Genomic DNA, 16557 nt, shown 5'->3' with positions numbered 1-16557 from the left:
GTTTTTCCCCTTGTTACAGCATTGTCAGTAAACACTTGGGACTGTTGTGGTGAAGAAAAAAAAAACACATGAGCAGTTTTAGAAATGCTTTATCTGTATAGTTTTATGTGTTAGACTGCTGCCACATAATTAGTAGATTAAATCATTCAATGATTGAGTAGGTGTTCCTAAGAACATGCCTGTTGAGTATATTTTTAAACGTTTAATTATGCACTACAGATGGCATGGCACTGATTCAAAATACAGTAGAGATGTCTCAGAATTGCCTCATTGCAAACATAGAAGATGCTTTAACAAATCTAGTCTAAAATATCACAATTGGTTGCAGTTCAGCATAGTGAAAGAAAGTGTGTCATGACAACAGTACCACAAGTACTGTTACAAGTAGCCAAACATGAACATAATGACAAGGCATTACACTTTTTTTCTCACATTATGCTCTTTTGTTTAACTGAGTAAAATGTTAAAGTTGTTGAATATGTAGAATTCTGCTAGGATAGAGGGTTTGTTAAAGCAGTTTGTGCATTAAAAAGACCAAAAGTGGTGCCAAATTTATTTTAAAGTCTATATAAATTATTGGATCAGTATCTGTATACAGTTTTGTTTACTGAGATCATAAAAAAAAATCTCTTCTACAGACACACGAGGAAAACATTTCTACTGCTGTTCCTGCTGTTGTTGTTTGTGGAAGTGCAGTGATGGTTGGCATTTTGAAAAGGCAAACTTATAAATTCTCATATACGACCAAATCTGTGTGTGATGCTCTCCCCACAGACATGTTTTATTGATAGAATGTACTCCAAATCCTGTTAAACTCCACAGACAGTGCTATAGGTCAGTAAGTCATGAAATATTGATGTCGTGTGTGCATGCAAATCTATGTAAGCCTCTCTATAGTTTGTTGCATTGCAATAAATGGCTGAATGCTCAAGAAAAAAAAAACTCATGGTCAGCAACAACAGTCAGTATCTGTTAGATTCACTAAGATGCACACGGGTCCACAGAAACCACATGTACAAGTTAGAAATGTTTAAGGATGGAGTCACGTTGGATGATTTTTCACCACTACATTAGTTCTGTTTTTTGTCCACATAAATAGTTCATGTTTGTGTTTCTGAAGTGCCAATCAAAAAATAGTTTTGGGGTATTTTCACACATTTAGTTTGTTCCCTGTTTCAGATCAGTTAATGAGTTTGTTTTCTTGGAGTGTTTTTCCCTCAGTTTTATTTGGATTTATTCAGGCACCTAAATGCACAAGCATTCCCTCCAACAATCCATGTTATCACTGAACGTGGAAAATTTGGCACTGGGCCTTTAAACACTGTTTTCAATGTTTGAAGCTCAACACAGTTGGGTTGCTAAACCGAGTTGTGCAGTACATTCAGTACGATCAGTGTGAAAACAGTTTAGCATGGAGCAGCAGCCGATAGTAGTGCGCCATATCGTTTCATACACAATAATATCGCCAACGTTTTTGAATATCGTGAACGATATCAGACCCTGAAATATCGTGCCATATCACCCAACTACTACTTATTTTTACTGTTTTTAGCAAAAGAAAGAAAAAAACGCACACTGTTCTCATTTCCCATTATATTACATTATATCATTTATTTTACTTTAATCCAAATTATATGGAGTGCATTATTAGTAACATTAGTATCATGACACTCTGGATCATTGACTTCTATTACAAATCTGACAATTTTTGTATTTTTTTATATATCTTTTAATAATATATGCAATAATAAAATTTAATTATAATTTTCTAGCAGTTTTATTTATTTATTTTTTTTGACATTATTCAGTGTTTTGTCATCTCGGCAAAAGTATCGTTATCGCAAAAATACCATAAAAAAACTTGATATTATTTTCTGGCCATATCGCCCTCCCCTAGCAGCCGAGATGGAATTTGAATGTATCTCATGAAATTTAATGCATAATGCATCAGGTTAAACTTCACCTGAACACTCGTTTAACCCAAACATGAGGTTGGATCACATTCTCACCACAGACAAACCGCACTGGAGGTGGTTTGGAACTGGACCTAGACCACCTCCTCTTGCGGGTCTGGATGAAGTTGTTTGGGTTTTGTACAGTGTGATTGCTATTTTCACACCTGTCCAGACCAACTGCACCAACAGTGCAAACGAACTAGAGTCTCATTTAAGCAGACCAAATGGTGCTGGTGTAAAAACACTTAAAGCAATTTCCAGTACAAATCTCCTGTTTCCTTCTGAGAAAATACATAACCCCCCAAGGTGCAAATTCAAATTAAGTATAAATACTGAAGCAAGGCTCTGTCACAATTGTATTTCTTTTTCCTGGGACCAATCAGTTTCCACTCTTCTCTATTCAAAGTGAAATTGCTTTGGAAAGAGATGTCATTGTGAAGCACATGACGGCTGGAATTGGGACTTGAAAACTTGAGGCACCATTGGGAAAGCCGTGGCACTGTTTCAACAGCTCGTGCTTAGTGCATTGTAGTATTCTAATAGCATAAATTAAGCAATCACACTAAATTACAGCAACATTTCTGCTGCTTACCATTATATAAATCGAAGTTCAACAAGGGAGCCACTGCACAGAGCTCAACCCTGATACGAGGATATTTAAGACTAATTTTTAAAAAATTGCAGTTTCTACATTGGTTGCATGCAATTTAAAGTAGCAAATTTCCCTGGGTGATGGAGAAAATTGTATGAGAGTAATTTAGATAGAGCCAGCATGAGGCAGGATTCTGGGCTGTGGAGAATTGGTTCTAGCTGTTAAAGAAAGATGGTAAATGCAGTGGCGGGATGAGAGCGGATTATATACTCTTACTTTGACCCATACAGAGCCTTTCACAGAGAGAGAGAGAGACAGAAAGAAAGAGAATGAGAGACAGAGCCTATATGGATGTCTTGCCTGTATGCTAAAGGGTTCCTGAAGCTAAAGAGAGAGGTGAAGAACAGCAAAATGGAGGGCGAGAGAGAGTAGTGGACTAAGGGGATCATTTTGTGTAAGGTATGTTTTTTATGAAGCAACAGAGGGAAAATGTCATTATAAGGAACGAGACTTGCTCTTAAACTTCCAATCCAATTTGAAGTAATTGTGTCTTTTGACACTTGATATCATGGCTCAGAAAATAAGTGGGCTCCCAGCTGTACTGCAGGCTTCAGTAACTGAGGTTAGACTTTAGTTAAAGCAAGATTTCACTCTGGTATAACATGCCCAATAGCACAGTGGTGTAACAGGGTCAGAACTTGTATACACTCAGGAGTTGCTGCTTGGAAGGTGAATGCTTTGTTGGTCTACCAGTGGGCAATTTAGGCAGTAAATAGTCCTACAGGCTTTGTCCTACAGCAAGGGTCATCAAATCCCAATCCTAGAGGGCCTGAGTCCAGCACAGTTTCTTTTATTATTATTGTCAAGTACAAGCTGGCAAATAATCACATACATTTTTAACTCTTTTAAAATTGAGTAATCATGGCAGACTTAAGCATGTGTGTTTGAACTGAAAAAAAAAAAAAACAGAACTGTGTTGCACTCCAGCTCTCTAGGCCAAAATAGAACTCATTAACTGCAGTAAATTAACCCAGTGGAGCCCAACCCTAGTTCTGGAGGCCCAATGTCCAGCACATTTTAGTGCTTACCCTGTCCCAGCTTACCTGACCCAACTAATTACCTCATTTACAAGCCTTTGATAAGTTAAGCTGGGTCAGCAAAGCAGAAAAGCACAGAAATGTGCGGAGTAGTAGGCTACCAGGACTAGGTTTGGAAACTACTGACTTGGCCATTTTCATCAATGCAAGTTAAGCATGTGATATGTGATGTCAAAGTGATGTTCAGCAAGAATTCTCTTTACATGTTTAAATCGCTTGTTCATCTGGATTTTCATTCTTTCACTCTTTTCTAAGTGTTGTTTCTTTATTTAGTAGACTATACAAGTAAACAAATCTGGCGTAGGAATGGTCATGTTAATAATCGTAAGTGGCACCAAGCTAAATTTTAAGACGTACATGTGACATGGTTGCGTGACGGATTGCTCATGGTTTACATGGGTTTTTTTTTTCATAAAAAAGGAAGAAAAAAAAAAACAGCTGGTTATGTTAAGCTATTAGGACTTTGATAGGGATTGTTTTATATTATTCTGCAAATTCTGGAATATTTATACACTTATCAGCATGTTTATACTGTCATTAGCATACCCAAGGCTATATTATGGTTATATCGTCTGCATATTAGTGTAGCTTCACAAATAGGGCTCTAATTCATAATAATACATTTCAACAAGCCTTTCACGCATTATCTGTGTGCACTTGGCGATCATCAAATGACAGATTAAAGAGCTGAGTAAAACTGCTTTGGTCACGAGCCTGCAGCTGATTGATTGTTGACAATCGTTAAGGATTGATCCACCAACAGGGGCTCGCCAATTAGGCACATCACTCCTCCCTTTCAATTAATCAATTAGGGAGGCAGAGCGGGAGCAATCGAGCACCTTACTAAATCTGTGCGCTACGACGCCGTCATTTGATTAGCTGGGCCAAGTGACGACTTTATCTTTGCTTCGGAAACAATGGGCTCGGCTGAAACTGCGATGCCATTTTGACCGATAGATTTAAGTTACGAATGAATAGCCTCATTTACACCGCATGCCAAATAATGTCTTTGTCACTGCAAATTGTCTTTGCGTTCCACTTATATTCATAAGCTGAGAAGTTGACGCTGCAATAATGCACGTGTGTCAGCCACGCAGCGTTTGTTTCTGCTTTTAGCATTTCATCATTGTGGTGTATTGTCTTGTGCATTGAGGCAACTACTGTTATTTTATTAGACGTATTAATTTTTACAGGCTTTTTCTGCTTTGTGGTTATTTCCAGCGAGGTGAAAAAGGCCATTAAAATAATTAGCTGTTGCTTGTAATTGTTTATGAGTGTTTGGATGAGGTAGCGGTGCGACACAATTTGATTCCTCTCTCCATTTGTCTCTATCTCCCTCCCTCTCCATCCATTTTTTCTCTCCATCCGTCCCTGTTTCCCACCCCTCCCTCCTCATCAAGCCTCCTTCTTTCCATCCTCTCATCCTGCGTGTGGCGGATTTAGCAGTGGGATAGTGGCAGATTGAAGCGGTGAGGTCATAGCTCTCAATAATCCACAGGTAAGGCCGGTCGCAATTGGAATCAAGTCGGCGCAGCCAGAAGAATTACACATACTCAAAGTCACTGCACCAACCCCAATAGTCAGTGTACCACTTAAACTCCTGTCGGAACATGTGCAGTGCATGCGATTCTCGCCTGGCCGTCATCCAAATCCACAGCCTTCACGTCCATATGGCTGATGTTCTTCATAACTGTTTCCCAAGCAGGGCCTCTCTTGTTCCACGGCTGAACAGCCTTGTTGATGAAAAGGAGGTGGCAATGTTATCTAACGTGTGGTCCATTGTGACTTATTGACCATAAAGCACATTTCTGGCATCATCAGTGGAGCCCTTAACGCCTTTTTAGCAGGAGTCTCATTCACAACTGGCTTGTTTGGAGCTCCTCTCCTCCATTCTGGAGCACCTCTCGTAGGTCCTTCAGAGTCACTCAGCTTCCCCGAGAGCAACTTGCCAGAGTGGGGTCAGGTTAAAATGACAGGTGGTGTTAAATATGGAGGAGTGGGTGTTTATCCTCTTTAGCTCCAATAATAATCACCACCTCTCAACCCATCCATCCTCATGGAGACAGTCCTCTCTAAAGCATGCAGAGAGCCTTGTGGTTGCTCAGGCTTGTGCTCCCAAGTGTGCCTGACCTGTTTTTTTGTGTTTCAAATTGAATTCTTTACAAAATACAGCTCTGTTCTACTTATTTATTCTTGTTCTCTTGCAATAACATAAAGTTGTTCAATATAACTGGTAAGCAAATTGAGACTACTGTATTTTTGGTACAGATTTCTCTCCTGAAAATGTTTTATTTGGGTGTGTAAAGCGCTTCTGTTAATTTACAGTAAGCTAAGATTTACAGATTTACACTAAGGCTAGCCATGGTAAACTGAGGAACCCTGAGTGTTGCGGTAAGCCATGGCAATATTAGCTAGTGGTTTGTTCCACATAGCTTGTTTTAACACAATAAATGCACAGCAGTGCTGCTGGAGTTTTTAAACACCTCATTGTTACTGTTGGACTGAGATTAGTCCACCAATAGTCAACCAAAACACCCCATAAACACCTGGTCACTTCATGTGATTGATATCTGGGTTGTATACTGATAGGATTTTAACCCCATGCATTCATAGTACACTTGTGGTCAAAGAAGTCTCTGGATCGTCAGCTTAAAATCTGATTGATCTGTGGTATGAAATATGGAAATCCACTCTTTAGAAGGCAGTTAGTTGTTTAGTCTAATTCTTTGATGTGCTAAAGATAGTTTAAATACTAAATTTCACATGCTATTGTGCAGTTTATCACATTTATGAAGATGTAAAAGCTTGGGCTGTTTATGCTGACCAGAAAAGGGCTGTTTTTGTAATGCAAACGGAGGAGTTGTAGACAAGTAAAGACAGTAAAACCATATACACCAGGGATACAACAATGTGGGGATTCTGGGCTGATGCCAGTATATGACATTACATGTATATATCTGTCGATGCCAATTCCAATATACATATTCCTAACTTCATAATGTGTAGTTAACATTTACATACACACCAGGAAGTACATTTTAAAAACAGACAGTCATATTGTGAGAACATGAGCCCAGAATGTTGGAAAGTCATCACTGTGGTGCCCAGGAGCAGTGAGGTTAAAGGTTTTAGTTGTGCTGGGAGGAGTTTTGGTTGTTGACTACATCTTGGAGAGATGGATGCATTTACACTGCTGTAACAAGTGGTTTGAGAGATTGAATGTGAATATGTTTATAATCCTGATCCTCAATTCAAATTAAGTGACCAGGTGCAAAGGTGCAAATCTGTTGAGATGGACCTGTGTTAGCTCTGTTTACTTTACTCTACTTGTTTATGTGATGTCACACACTGATGTCTTGTACCACACATTAAAAACAGAGTTTGTGGTCCACTCTTGAGCCTACATTGCACAAATATTATTTCTGAGCTGAGCTGAGCTCTTTATTGCTGTGCTTTGCTGTTTTTTTTAGTCTTTGGGCTGCTATTTGAGTGCTATTTAAGCACGTGCTTTTCATCCTGCATTACTGTCAGTGTCAGAGACGGTTTGCAGCTGTACGTTTAGACAACACAGAGCAGCGTCGGTGCTAGCCATGAGTTTGTGCTCTGAGGCGCCTCTGAGGACTCGCCGGGGACCTAAACTCATTTTCTTGCAGAGTAGCTATTTTCACCTGCTCTTGTCTCATGCTTGCTCGCTCTCTTTCTCAGTGTATATTCCTGACTCACCATCGCTTTTACCATCTCGACGTATATCGCTCTTGGTTACCGTCTGTTCACCCACTCTCTTTTTCCCTCTTTTATTCTCTCTCTCTCTCTCTCTCTCTCGCTCTGTGATTGCAGATGATTTATATAGCTGGTGAATTCCCTCCAGCAGCACCCACTTCTGTGTGATTGAAAGCGTCGGCTGGTAATTATTCTACTAGACGTATTGAGTCAGCAGCAGCAGTCACTCTGAGCTCCGATTTAAATCAAAACGGCCCCGTTACCATGGCGGCACCGCCCGCCCAGCCTCACAGCTCTACCTTTTTTAATGGAGTCCCCATTTCACCGCTTCAAACCCTCTCGCATACTGAGTGCTCTTTCTCTCACACTCTCACACTCACTGTCGCTCTCTTCCTCTGCTTCCTCCATTTTGTTTGCCTTTACCCCCCAATCCCCTCTTCCCCATCTCCTCTCTCCGTCTCTCGTTCCAAAAGGCCATGTCACATCAGATTTCGTCAGCTTTTTAACGCTCTCGCCAGTTTCCTACCTCTCTCCCTCTCTCTCCTTCCCGGCTCTTAATCTCTTTTCTCCTTTTCTCCCTCTCACTGTGTAATCCCTCCATTTACACCTCTTCCCCTCATTCTGGCAACCCATCCTTTTCCTGTCATGCAATTTTTGCCTCTTTTCTTCTTGCCCCCCCCCCTCTCAGCCCGTTATCCTTTTTTCCCTCCACCCTGCAAAGGGTCGATGCCAAGACAGCTGCAAGGAGAGGGATTAAAGAAAAAGAGAGCAAGGAGACAGCGAGAGAAAGAGAGAGAGACTAATAGCATGAGCGAGTGAGGTAGAGAAGGGCGGAAAAGGAAGGAAGAATCATGGAAAGCATAGAACCGTGATAGATGTTTAATAGAGTGAGTGAGACTCAGAGGGGCAGACAGCGAGACAGACAAGAGACAGACTGTAAAATGTGAGAGCTAGTAGACGTGTGGAGATACCGTCCTCCAAAAGTACCAGCACTTCACTCCACTAGAGATGTCTAGAGCTCACACTTTGCTAGTTCAGCTGCCCTCCTCTTTTTCACCTCAGTTTCGTAATATCTATATGCTGCTGTGAATCCTCTTCTTAGGCTCTAAATTGCCACCTCATGAGACATATTGACATATTACTATTAAGAGTCCAGGCTAAAGTAATATTCTCGTTCATGGTACTCATCAAAAGATCATGGAAGGCATCTAGGACCAACAGAAGAGCTTTGGGAATAGCTCAGCTAACACTTGTAATCATATACTGTCTATTTGTTAATTTATGATTAGGGATACATCAAATATTTGGCAACAGAAAATATTTAATATATTTTTTGGTATTTGGCTGTGCAATTAAAAAACCTAATATAATGAGACCTAATGCTGAGCAGTGACTCATTTATTTTAAGTCTTATTGCAGCATTTGGATTTGTTCAGCAGCAGACTCGATGTTAGTCTTTCTTCTGGAATATTAAATATTTAGTATTCAGGGTTTTTTTTCTAAAACCTGTAAAAATATTGCCAAAATGTTTCATTGTGTTCTGGTTTGGCCAAAAAAATAATTTTGTTGCATCTCTATTTATTATTCTAACATTAGAATATGCGTATATATATATATATATATATATATTTTTTTTTTTGTAACAATTTAATTTCAAATTTTTTCCATTTCTTCCCCAATTTACACAGCCAATTTTTCACTCGTTGGACTATTACTAGTGATGCCCCAACACACCAGGAGGGTGAAGACTGACACATGCCTCCTCTGATACATGTGAAGTCAGCCACTGCTTATTTTCAAGCTGCTGCTGATGCAGCATTTCCGAGCAGCCAGTGAGCTCGGAGGAAAGCGCAGCGACTTGGTTTCAGTACATCAGCTCACAGACGCCCTGTGCTGTGGACTTCACCCTAGGAGTGATGTGGGGAGAGAGCGCCATCTACCCAATTGTGCTCCCTCTGAGTGCCGGCAGCTTAAAGGCAAAGCTGCATGAGTGGGGGTTCGAACCTGCGATCTCATGCTCATAGTGGCAGCGCTATAGACCGCTGGACCACTCGGCGCCCCACAAATAATACATTTTTAAGAAATGTAAGGTATTTGGTTTTTAAACAAACTAACTTTCAGGTTTTCAGTCTGAAGTGGTGGTGCCCTGTTCTACTCTGCAGCAACACCTGTCCAAAAATTATAGCCCTCCTAGAAACAGAACGGCAGGATAACGATCCTAAACACACCTTAACTCCACAGTGGACTAACTCGAGAGATAAGTGCTGAAAGTTTTGCCTTGGCACTCAACCTAAACAACACTGAAACTCTGTGGATAAATATCAGAACAGCAGTGCATGCTGTGCGAGACAGCCCATGAATCCCACATGACAAGAATCTTTTTTAAAGGTAGAATGGAACCCCCCCTAATCCAACACACAAAAATGGAAAAATTCTTAACTGCTGCTCAAAAGTGTTTGCATGCTGTGATCCTTGCCAAAGGGATTCTGACCATGCAGGAGGCCCACAGCTCTAGGCTCTTTCTAGTTCATTCTTTTTTTTTGCATTTTAAAGCTCTAAGAGATGGGAATAAAAAGATAGTCCCGCTTAAAGTATTTAAGAAATGTGTTCTCTTTAATTTATACCATTTTGAATTCATGTACTGTTTGCTAACTTTTCACAGTAATATATATTCTACATACCCTTTCCTTTTATATCTCCAAAATGATTATCTTAGACTGAAGATCACTATCAACAAATCACCAGCAGTGTGTAGATATCAGAGACATTTCAGTCATTTCAGAAGTGTTTGATGGAAAAATCATTTTCTTAGTTAATGGTTTGTGCAGGACTTCAAAAATAGTTTGACTTGTGATTCAACATTAGTCAGCATTCACATTTCTGAGGTGCTCTTAATGGTGCACACTATGTTCTGCTCAGCCTGGCTGCTCCAAGACATCATCAGTAATTTACTCAAATACGTTGTCATTACAGTACTCAGAGGTGTCTTTAAGGACAGGCATAAAAAGAATCCACTTTAAGACCACCCTCCTAACAATCAAAACTGTCTCATATATTAGTTCCTTAAAGATAGCCCTCCTTTGTCTTGGTGATGCTTTGCACGTCCTTGGCATTCTCTCAAGCAGTATTATAAGGAGCCCCCTGGGACGCCTTTGTAACAGACCTGAAGACGTTCTCAAATATATGCTGAGAACCGGCTGGAGGCTGAAAACTGCGTGTTTTGACAGGACAAATAAAATGGTATATTATCATTTTGATTTGAAATTAGAAGGACAGGCATGTCATTATTTCTTTCATGTGTTGTGTTGCCGGCAGTGCATTACTGAAAATGTAGCTAAACGCATGAGCGTGTCAGAAGCATGTGTGTAAGGTGCACTGCACAGCCGTCACAACACACACACATATAAATATATATATATATATATATATATATATATATATATATATATATATATATATATATATATATATTTATATGATTTGGTATTTTTGCTTAGTTAGTGTAGTTTATAGGTACAGTATAGTTGCAGAGTATATTTCACTTTTACACATAATCAGATATCAGTAGAATATTATTTTGCCAGCCCTGTCTAAGTGTAGACTACATATAGTGGTTGGCAAAAAAAACTGACTCTGTTTAGTGTTCTTGTCCAACACTGGTTTAAAAGGTTAGACTGAATAATGTTGGAGAGAACTGCAAGTGCCTCTCAGCACCACTTCCAGAGTAAAATGCTTGAGTCTGAGTGGAAAAAGGTTAATATTTGTTTTTTTATGTTTATGTTTCTAGGAAACCAAAGTTGCTTTTGTTATTTTTATGAGTGCTGCAGCAGACTGCTGACAGTCAGGCATTTTACTACTAAGACCGCGCTTAACTTCAGCTTCAGTTAATGAAGTCAAGTGCTTAAGGGTGAGATCTTGAAGCTGCTGACCGGTTTCACCTCTGCCATGTCACTGTGACACTTAGTGCCAGTGGGATTTTTCCTAAGTGTTTTTTTATTTTCCTTTTTGTTTATTAAATGGAAGTTCATGAAAGCTGAATTATTAATCTAATACCACCTCAAGAAGTCTCTATTAGTGCAGAAAATTTGGATTTTATTTTCCATTATAAGTAGTTGCTGGAATTTTAGCTGTGTGGTTATGTATGGAAAGGGAGAAGAGCCTCAGGCTCAGCCAGCAGCCTTTAAGCTTTCCAGTTTTTGACAGATTGATTTTGTAAGTTGTTTTGCTGATCCTTCCTGCATGTGGTCAGTCCAGGAATCAGTAGTGGGTGGAGTCTCGGTGCACACTCCCAATGATGTGAATTTTATGGCACTATGATCCACAGTGTCACCTCTGTATACATCATAGAAGGCATTACCCCCACAGGGGGCAGTGCAGTGGGTGGTAGTGGCTGTGACTGGAGATGTCTGTGACTGTCTATGTGAACAGATAAGTGATCATATCCACATTCACACACACATCCTGCAAGCCATTTTAAATGCTGCACCATTCTTTAGATTCCATTGAATAGGGGTGTGACGAGACACTAATATCACGAGACGAGACACGATATTGGGTTCACGAGAACGAGACGAGACGAGATTTAAAAATACATTTTCAAAATGAAAAATGGCTTGAAAACTAGAGCTTTATTTGACAATCATATAACGCAAACTTAACAGACTGGTTTCTCTCACATTGATTCTATAAGAAATAGAAATAAGAATAAGAATAAAAAATAAAAATAAAACTTTTCTAGGTCTTATATAGTACAAACAATAAGTGCAAACCACAACCAGTCATATTAAGCCTATGGTTTGTGTTTTTTCTCCTAAATCTCTTGTAATTTAACTATGCAGAACCATAACCAGTCATATTAAAACTATGCTTGAAGTGCAAACAGAGACAGAACATATTTTTAAATATGTAAATATAGAGCTAAGGGATTAGTATAGCTTCCTATGAAACAGTCACGTGTAGGATTTACTTACAGTATTTATATATGGTTTGTGTCTTGTTGGTCACTCTGTTAATGTTTATTTTTTCCACTGGAGCCAAAATGCAGCCAGACATACAACTAAAAAGTAGCAGAAGCATCTTCTATGTCAGGGGTATTTAATTAGAATTCAGTATGGTCCAGTTATAAAATTTCTCACCTGTCTCTCTCTCTGTCGCGCTCGGCGTGACTTTAGTTTCCGCCCGTTTTTCACGGCTGCGTCCCAATTCAACAGCCGGAGCAGTGGGGCCGCGACCCTGACAACAAGGGTACGATCCCGCGTGAGGAGCGGTGTGTTTATTTATTTATTTTTTTTCTTACCACGTCTGCAAACAGATCTGATTGACTGAAGAGAGCGTTTGGTGATCTTACCCCACACGTGATTGTTCTGTGAGTTTACTGCGCCGCAAAGCGTGTATGCAATTAAATCCTTCTCAGCAGGTTTGGGTCCGCATTGGACAACTTTTGGGTCTGGATCCGGACCTCGGTCTGCCCATTAGTGACCTCTGCTCTATGCAAATGCCCAAATTTTTCTCTTCTGCTCACTGCTCAACCACCACACTCGCTGCCACTGTGTTGCCAGATCCCACTTAAAAAGTCCACACTAAACTGTTTTTTTTCTCCCGCGAGACAGGTTTAAGCTTGACGAGAAATATCGTCACGTTTTAATCTCCCAAGATCTCGTGCCACGAGATCTCGTCACACCCCTACCATTGAACATAGCAAATGTCATGAGTCACCACACTATTTCCTGTCACAGGACATTTGGCTTCTCTTTGTACTTTTTATGAATTTTTGACACAAAAAAATAGTTTTTAAATAGCTTTCTTTAAAAATGTTTTCAGTTGCTCAAGAAATGCTGCATGACAGTTGGTTAAACAGGTTTTTGTGATACTTGTAATGAAAAAAGCAGTTGTAAAGTGGTCTTTAATGTTAATAACATCCAAAATGAACTCAAAAAGTCTTTTTATTAAAGTTATTATTAAAAGGGAAATAATATTTCTCATTTGGCCCATCTCTTAACCTTAACCATTTTTTAATTCTTTTTTTACCATAATCCTTAGGGCTGCTGGTCATAGTCATTCAGGCAGGTCTTCTTTAATTTCCCGAGTAGAAGCACACGATGCTTGAAATGTGGGATGTGATCATTAATGGCGGTGTGAAAATGGCCAAAGACCCAGTGAAATCGGTCTTAACATTTCCAGCTATTATTGCGTTTTCAATTTCAATTCACTATTTTTTCTTTATTATTACTATTACCTGTTTCTTCCACTCTCTCTCTCTCTCCTGCATACTTTCCCTGTAATCCCCCCCTCCCTCTCACAGTCTCCTAAAAGGCATGATGAGTTTTGGAGAGGGAGCTTTCTCCCAGTGCTCTAGGCTCTATGAGGTGACCGTGCGCGTGTGTGTTCTAATACCCGTGTGCACAGGGGTGTTTCAGCGACCTCAGTGGCGGCTCAGCTGAAGCGGCTGGTGGAATAATAAAGGGAGAGAGGTTAACGGCGGGAGGAGAGGAGAGAGGGAGCAGCCAGGGCCTAAAAATAGAGCAGAAGGCCAGCCACTCAGCAGAGAGAGAGAGAGAGAGAGGGGAAGAGAGAGAAATGACTGTAGAATAAAGGGAGAAAAAAAAAAACTCTTCAGACAGCAGTTGCCTTTCACAGTGCGATTATGTGTAGGGAGATGGTGGGGCAAAATTTTCATGAATTTGTATGAGTGTGTGTGTGTGTGAGGGAGAGAGAGAGAGAGAGGGAGAAATAGAGAGGGACAGAGAGATAGGTATGCCTAGTCAGTGTATACAGATAACACCTGCCATCTTGGTCTCCAGAGACGTGGTGACAGAAGATGAGGAAAAAAAACAGAATGTATTGTACTCTAACACACACACACACACACACATATTCATACACATGCACACACATACAAATCTGTCTTCTCCTCTCTGTCTCACCATGCTAAAGAGCAGGAAGGCTTGTGACTCAGATAGATAGAGGAAAGATAGAGCAGGAGAAGAACCTGAATGGGAGATATGCAGATTTAAAGTGATATTTCAGGAGACTGTGGGCACAGTAGATATGGCACACAGTGCACAGTAAAAGATGTGCTATAGCCATGTGTATGATGCTTTTTATTTTTTCTTTTACACGCATACAGTAGCAACATTAATCTCTTCACATAACCTAGGTCAGCCAGGGTCAGTGATGCTACAGCCCCTCTCGAAGCTTATCTGCCTAGTGTACTAAGTTTTGTTTCAAATTTACTTTTTCACCGAGTTTTATTTTCACCGCTGACGCTCCCCAGAGATTAGCCCCGCCCCTCTCTGCAGCACGCAGCCCCGCCCCTCTCTCCCGCGCGCAGCCCGGTGTCTTCAGTGTGACACGAAACCTCATCCACAGTGTCTCCCTCTTTGTAAAAAGCTATTCAACAATTTGTCTATAATAGGTTTAAAAATAAAGAAAATCTAAGAAAGCTAAAAAAAAAATTTTAATAAAATAAAAAACTGCTCTTATAATTACAATTAACAACACGGCAAAAAACTGATTTATGTAATTTACGTAAAAATAAAGTCATTTTGAGACGTGACTGCCTTTTTAAAAAGCAACAGAAGTTGTTCATTTGTATAATTTCTAACATATTTAGAGTGTTTTTACTCACTTTTTTCTCTCTCACAATGTTAATCCTTTACAGCTTCAAAAACATGTATTATGCAAATTAGGCGATGACGTCATTTAGCGACTTCTTGCGACTTTTAGTGCCCTAATTTTAGTAGGGTAAAAAAATTGATTTAGATCGAAAATCGGATTTAAAAAAAAAAAAAAAATCGAAGAATTTTTTTGGGGCCATATCGCCCAGCTCTACTTTCTCACCACAGTTTATTCGGGACCAGAACAAGACCACCTCCTCTCAGTGGTCTCTATGCATTTGTTTTTGTCTGCATTTGAGTAAGGTTACTGTATTCATACCGGCCCAAATTAACTCTAACCACAAAACCACCACCATAGCTTTTGTTGGGTCACCTTTAGCTCACAAAAGCTCACTAAGTTTCTCTGATTGAAGCGAGTGTAACTGTGGAAACATGTAATTTTGTAAAAGCAGTGTATGCACAACGACCGAAATAATCCATGTAATTGGTAAGGGTACCAGTGTGCACGAGCAGAACCCAAGATTAGGACTTTCCAGTTTACACTGAGAGACGAAAAACATGAAAAATATATATTGGTAATGGTTATTGGATGGTTTGGTTATACTGAAGTAAAGTCACTTCCTTTTTTTTTAGTTTAATATTGACTTTTTTATTACTGTGTTTAATATCTTACAATCCAATCTAACCAGTTCCTTTAAATGCTGCAGTAAAATCCCTTTTTGTGTGTTTGTGTATTGGAACACACTCTGCACTAATATCTGTTGTTTGTAGTCAGATTAGTGTATGTGTAATAACTTTTTTATAGTGGGTGAGTATGAAATGATTTAGGTTTCTATAGCATGTGTGTACTGGTTTAAAACTAAGAAAGTCATACCGTTCTCCCACTGATAAAACAGAGCTGTGATTTTTTTTTAAATGCACTACTGTAAAACAATTCCCCATTTCAGGCCTCTAACAAATCTTTTTTATTTTCCTTCTAAAAACTCTCCAATGTTGCTGGCTGGGCAATAATGTCCATTCATGGTGCCTTGATGATTTTTTTTTTAAATTAGGGGTGGGTGATATTGGCCGAAAATTATATCACACTATTTATATATTCATAAGCGTATTTGCAATAACAATATTTTTTTGTCAAAATGGCAAAATATAGAATTTATTTTGTTCATTAAAATAATATACAATATAAAAAAAAAAGTTTTATTTATCATTTAAATAATATACAATATACAAAAAAAAGTTTTGTTTATCATTTAAATAATATACAATATACAAAAAATTAAGTTTTTTTTAATAAATGTTTAATACATTCAGTAAAAAAAAAACTATGACCATTATGTAAACAGTAACTTGACAAAACACTGATTTTGTATAAAATAATAATAGTGTGACAAAATAAAAAATGTAACAAAAATAAAGCAATGCAACAACAAAAGTGTACCACAAAACTTAACTGCAGAATATTTAGAATTAAAGAATTAATAGTAACATTTAATTTAGCAAAACAAATACAAAAATAGACCAGATCACAATATGGAGTTGTTTTTATTGGTTTTATCGTTTCTAAAATGTTTTGCAAT

General features: G+C 39.0%; 1 protein-coding gene across 2 annotated transcripts in view; it reads left to right on the top strand.

The window, feature by feature from the left end:
- nlgn2a (neuroligin 2a) overlaps positions 1 to 16557 on the top strand; it is a 248713-nt gene that overhangs the window by 25810 nt on the left and 206346 nt on the right. The gene's annotated exons all lie outside the window — the stretch shown is intronic.

Source organism: Astyanax mexicanus, chromosome 8, assembly GCF_023375975.1.
Source record: "Astyanax mexicanus isolate ESR-SI-001 chromosome 8, AstMex3_surface, whole genome shotgun sequence".
Classification (NCBI taxonomy): Eukaryota; Metazoa; Chordata; class Actinopteri; order Characiformes; family Acestrorhamphidae; genus Astyanax; species Astyanax mexicanus.
Note: the sequence above shows the minus strand (reverse complement) of the source record. Positions and strands in the feature narration are given on the sequence as shown.